Source organism: Phoca vitulina, unplaced genomic scaffold (assembly GCF_004348235.1).
Source record: "Phoca vitulina isolate PV1807 unplaced genomic scaffold, GSC_HSeal_1.0 scaffold3, whole genome shotgun sequence".
NCBI classification, from domain to species: domain Eukaryota; kingdom Metazoa; phylum Chordata; class Mammalia; order Carnivora; family Phocidae; genus Phoca; species Phoca vitulina.
Window position 1 is genome coordinate 73,111,644 of NW_022589706.1, and position 6,631 is coordinate 73,118,274.

General features: G+C 35.1%; 1 pseudogene; it reads left to right on the plus strand.

Annotated features, from left to right (window-relative positions):
• The first annotated feature begins 704 nt into the window (after positions 1 to 704).
• Positions 705 to 816, plus strand: LOC116630318 (annotated as a pseudogene).
• The last annotated feature ends 5,815 nt before the right edge of the window (positions 817 to 6,631 follow it).

Genomic DNA, 6,631 nt, shown 5'->3' on the forward strand with positions numbered 1-6,631 from the left:
AAGTTCTAAGCACTTTCCATCTTAGTACATGTTATTTGAGAACTTTATTTTAATGGCTGTCTAATATTTAACAGCACAGATGTACTATCAATTATTCAATAATTTTCCATTGTTAGACATTCATGTAAAATCTGAGTTTTAGTATTATATGTTACATCGTCGTGAGCAGGCTTTTGTAAATTTTCCCTTCTAAAAGGGTATAACAATTTCAATTCTCACTAATACTGTTTAAGCACGTTCATTTTTGATAACCTTGACCACATTTTTTTCAATTTAATATGTAAAAATGGTATTTCATTGATTTTTCTATTTGCATTTATTTAAGTGGAACTGAAATGCTTTTACATGATTACTGGTCTTTTCCCTTATATGATATGCTCTGTCTCTTAATAGGTGGGTTCATTTTTCTGTCACTTTTATATTTATATTCACTTTCAACATATCATTCTATAATTTCTGTTTATAATCCTTTTCCTTTCTTTTCTATTTGTCTATTTATCTTTTACTTCTTTTGGTTTGAGAAAGCTCTCTGTATTTCCCCTCCTTTTCTCCTTGGCTGCTTTAAGCTATAGACTGCAATTGTGTTTTTAGAGGTTATCCCAATATAAAATCTTGACCAAAAGTTTTTTAAAACAAGGCCTGTATTTAGTCAGCAACTCTTGCTCTTGTATAAGACACTTAACTTAAGATAATTTACATGCCTTGTGCTCACTTCAGCAGCACATATACTAAAATTGGAACAATACAGAAAAGATTATTAGCATGGCCCCTGTGCAAGGATGAGACACGCAAATTTGTGAAGCGTTCCATGTTTTTTCAATGGCACTAAATTCGAATCTTTCAATAGTTACTCTGAATATAAATGAGTTAAATGCTCCAATCAAAAGACACAAAGTATCAGACTGGATAAAAAAGCAAGACCCATCGATATGCTGTCTGCAAGAAACTCATTTTAGACCCAAAGACACCTCCAGATTGAAAGTGTCCATTTATCATGCTAATGGACATCAAAAGAAAGTTAAGGTATCAATCCTTACATCAGATAAATTAGAATTTAAACCAAAGACTGTAATAAGAGATGAGGAAGGACACTGTATCATAATTAAAGGGTCTATCCAACAAGAAGATCTAGCAATTGTAAATATTTATGTCCCCAATATGCAAGCAGCCAATTATATAAACCAATTATTAACAAAATTAAAGAAACACATTCTTAATAATACAATAATAGTAGGGGACTTTAACACCCCCCTCACAGCAATGGACAGATCGTCTAAGCAGAAGATCAATAAGGAAACAAGGGCTTTGAATGAGACACTGGACCAGATGGACTTTACAGATATATTCAGAGCATTCCATCCTAAAGCAACAGGATGCACATTCTTCTCGAGTACACATGGAACATTTTCCAGAATAGTTCACATACTGGGTCACAAATCATGTCTCCACCAGTACCAAAAGACTGAGATCATTCCCTGCATATTTTCAGACCACAATGCTTTGGAATTTGAACTCAATCACAAGAGGAAATTTGGAAAGAACTCAAATACATGGAGGTTAGAAAGCATCCTACTAAAGAATGAATGGGTCAACCAGGAAATTAAAGAATTAAAAAAATTATGGAAACAAATGAAAATGAAAACACAACTGTTCAAAACCTGTGGGATGCAGCAAAGGTGGCCCTAAGAGGAAAGTGCATAGCAATACAAGCCTTTCTCAAGAAACAAGAAATACACAACCTAACTTTACACCTAAAGTAGCTGGAGGAAGAACAGCAATTTAAAGCCTAAGTTCAGCAGAAGAAGAGAAATTATAAAGATTATAGCAGAGATCAGTAACATAGAAACCAAAAGAATAGTAGAACAGATCAAAGAAACTAGGAGCTAGTTCTCTGAATGAATTAATAAGATCAATAAACCCCTGGCCTGATTTATCAAAAAGAAAAGGAAAAGGACCCAAGTAAATAAAATCATGAATGAAAGAGGAGAGATCACAACCAACACTGATGAAATATAAACAATTATAAGAACATATTATGAACAACTATATGCCAACAAATTAGGCAATCTGGAAGAAATGGATTCATTCCTAGAAATATATAAACTATCAAAGCTAAAACAGGAATAAATAGAAAACCTGGACAGACCCATCACCAGTAAGGAAATTGAAGCAGTAATCAAAAATCTCCCAATAAACAAGAGTCCGGGGCTGGATGGCTTCCCAGGGGAATTCTACCAAACATTTGAAGAAGAATTAATACCCATTCTTCTGAAGCTGTTTCAAAAAAATAGAAATGGAAGGAAAATTTCCAATCTCTTTCTATGAGGCCAGCATTACCTTGATCCCAAAACCAGACAAAGATCCCATCAAAAGGGAGAATTACAGATCAATATCCCTGATGAACATGGATGCAAAAATTCTCACTAAGATACTAGCCAATAGGATCCAACAGTACATTAAAATGATTTTTCACCACAACCAAGTGGGATTTATTCCTGGGCTGCAAGGGTGGTTCAACATCCACAAATCAATCAATGTGATATACTATATTAATAAAAGAAAGGACAAGAACCATATGATCCTCTCAATAGATGCAGAAAAAACATTTGACAAAGTACAACATACTTTCTTGATTAAAACTCTTCAGAATATAGGGATAGAGGGAACATACCTCAATATCATAAAAGCCATCTATGAAATACCCACAGCAAATATCATTCTCAATGGGGAAAAACTGAGAGCTTTTCCTGTAAGGTCAGGAACATGGCAGGGATGTCCACTCTCACTATGTTCAACATAGTACTAGAAGTCCTAGCCCCAGCAATCAGGCAACAAAAAGAAATAAAAGGCATCTGAATTGGCAAAGAAGAAGTCAGACTCTCACTCTTTGCGTATGACATGACACTCTATATGGAAAACCCAAAGATTCCACCCCAAAACTGCTAGAACTCATACATGAATTCAGCAGGATATAGTGGCAGGGTATAAAATCAATGCATAGAAATCGGTTGCATTTCTATACAGTAACAATGAGACAGAAGAAAGAGAAATAAAGGAGTCGATCCCATTTACAATTGTACCCCAAACCATAAGATACCTAGGGATAAACCTAACCAAAGAGGCAAAGGATCTGTACTTAGAAAACTATACAACATTCATGAAAGAAATTGAGGAAGACACAAAGAAATGGAAAAATATTCCATGCTCATGGAGTGGAAGAACAAAAATTGTTAAAATGTCTGTGCTACCCAAAGCAATCTATGCATTCAATGCAATCCCTATCAAAATACCATCAGCATTTTTCACAGAGCTGGAACAAACCATCCAAAAATTTGTATGGAATCAGAAAAGACCCCAAATAGCCAAAAGAATGTTGAAAAAGAAAACTAAATCTGGTGGCATCACAAATTCTGGACTTCAAGCTATATTACCAAGTTGTAATCATCAAAACAGTATGGTACTGGCACAAAAACAGACACATAGATCAATGGAACAGAATAGAGAACCCAGAAATGGACCCTCCACTCTATGGTCAACTAATTTTCAACAAAGCAGGAAAGAATGTCCAATGGAAAAAAGACAGTCTCTTCAACAAATGGTGTTGGGAAAATTGGACAGCCACATGCAGAAGAATGAAGCTGGATCATTTCCTTACACCACACACAAAAATAGACTCAAAATGGATGAAAGACCAAAATCTGAGACAGGAATCCATCAAAATCCTAGAGGAGAACACAGGCAGTAACCTCTTGACCTTGGCCGCAGCATCTTCTTACTAGATAGGTCTCCAAAGGCAAGGGAAACAAAGGCAAAAATGAGCTATTGGGACTTCATCAAGATAAAAAGCTTTTGCACAGCAAAGGAAACAGTCAACGAAACCAAAAGACAACTGACAGAATGGGAGAAGATATTTGCAAATGTCTTATCAGATAAAGGGCTAGTATCCAAAATCTATAAAGAACTCATCAAACTCAACACCCAAAGGACAAATAATTCAGTGAAGAAATGGGCAGAAGACATGAACAGACATGTCTCCAAAGAAGACATATGAATGGCCAACAGACACATGAAAAAGTGCTCAATATCGCTCGGCATCAGGGAAATCCAAATCAAAACCTCAATGAGATACCACCTCACACGAGTCAGAATGGCTAAAATTAACAAGTCAGGGAAAAAAATGTTGGCGAAGATGTAGAGAAAGAGGAAACCTCTTACACTGTTAGTGGGAATGTAAGCTGATGCAGCCACTCTGGAAAAGAGTATGGAGGTTCCTCAAAAAGTTGAAAATAGAGCTACCCTATGACTCAGCAATTGCACTAACAGGTATTTACCCCAAAGATACAAATGAGTGATCTGAAGGGACACCCACACCTCAAAGTTTATAGCAGCAATGTCCACAATAGCCAAACTATGGAAAGAGCCCAGATGTCCATCGACAGATGGATGGATAAAGAAGATGTGGTGTATATGTATACAATGGAATACTACTCAGTCATCAAAAAAAATGTAATCTTGCCATTTGCAATGATGTGGATGGAAGTAGAGGGTATTATGCTAAGTGAAATAAGTCAATCAGAGAAAGATGATTATCATATGATCTCACTAGTATGTGGAATTTAAGAAACGAAACAGAGAATCATGGGGGAAGGGAGGGAAAAATAAAACAAGATGAAATCAGAGAGGGAGACAAACCATACGAAACTCTTAACCACAGGAAACAAACTGAGGGTTACTGGAGGGGAGAGGTGTGGGATAATGGGGTAACTGGGTGATGGACATTAAGGAGGGCATGTGACTGTAACCAGCAGTGGGTATTATATAAGACTGATGAATCACTGAACTCTACCTCTGAAACTAATAATACACTATGTGTTAATTGAATTTAAATAAAAAAAGTTAATTTACATGCCTACTGAAGAGTCCTTTAAAACATTCTTCTGAAACTACAGTCTCCGAAGATTTTGTACCAGGAGTTATTTAAATATATCAATATGTTTGAACAAAAGATTGTGATTTACTGGATTCTACTAGTTTTAAATTTGTGTCACTGAAGGGCATCTTCTAGCAGTTATTCATGAACGAACGTGAATGTCAAGCCCTTTAGATTAACAATGCCCAATAAAAATACAAACAAACCACAAATGGAAGTCACATATGTAACTTTAAATTTTGTAATAGCCACACTAAAAAAAAGGATGAAATTAATTTCAATTTTAATAACCTATTTTACTTAATCCAATATATCCAAAATATTATCCTTTCAACATATAATTAACAAAAACATTAATAGAATATTTTATACTTTTTGTACTAGACCTTTGAAATTTAAGGTATATTTTACACATGTAGCACATCTCCACTCAGTAGATTCAAGTGCTCGATAGCCACATATGATCAGTGTGTGTATTGGACAGAGCAGTTCTAAGTCTTCAAAAGAGTTTAATTTTAAATACTCAAAATGAAAATATTCTCTTACATATACCCCTATTTTTACATTCTATTAAACAAAGAACATTCTATAGCCCTGTTTCCTTCCCTGATGTTCTAAGTTTCCCTCTGTCATTTCCTTTTTGACCAAAGAACTTCCAAGAGCTATATAGTTAGTCTGGTCTGTTGGCAATAAATTATCTTAGTTATCTTCATCTGAAAATGTCTTTATTTTCCCTTCATTCCTGAGTATATAGAAATTTGTTCGGGTTGATGTTCTTTCCTTTCAGCACTTGAAAAATGTTTTGCCAATTCCTTCTGGCCTTCATGGTTTCAGATGAGAAGTCCATTATCATTTGATTTGTTGTTCGTTTGTAGGTAATGTGTCATATTGTACTGTTTTCAAGATTATTTTTCTTTATTTTTAGTTTTCATAAATCAGATTATGATGTATTTTGGTGTGGTTTTCTAGTTTTTAAAATTTATTAATATTCTTAAATATGAAAGCTTGTACCTCCTGCCAAATTTGGGAAATTGTTAGTCACTACTTCAAATATTTTTTGAGGCTGACATTTTTCTCTTCTTCTGGAACTTTAACAACATAAGTTTTAGATCTTCTTTATTGTCTACATGTCCCTGAAGCTTTGTTCATTTTTTATTTTCAATCTATTTTCTTTCTGTTGCTCAGATTTTGTGACTTTTATTGATTGTCTTCAAATTTATTGATTCTTTCTTCTGTCATCTCTATTCTGCTAGAGAGCATATCCAGTGAAATTTTTATTTTGGTTTTTGTGGTTTTTTTCAACCTCAATCTATAATTTCCATTTGGTTCTTTTTTTTTTTTTTTTTTAAAGATTTTATTTGTTTATTTGACAGACAGAGACACAGCGAGAGAGGAAACACAGGCAGGGGGAGTGGGAGAGGGAGAAGCAGACTTCACGCTGAGCAGGGAGCCCGATGCGGGGCTTGATTCCAGGACCCTGGGATCATGACCTGAGTCGAAGGCAGACGCTTAACTGACTGAGCCACCCAGGTGCCCCCCCTTTTTTTTTCTTTTTTAACCTTCTACTGTTTTGTTGAAATTTTCTATCCTTTCGCCTTGTTTCAATAGTGTTTGTAATTGATCACTGAAGTATTTTTAGGTGGCCGCATTGAAACTCTTGTCAGGTAATTCTGATAACTGATTTGCCTTGGGGTTGCTATT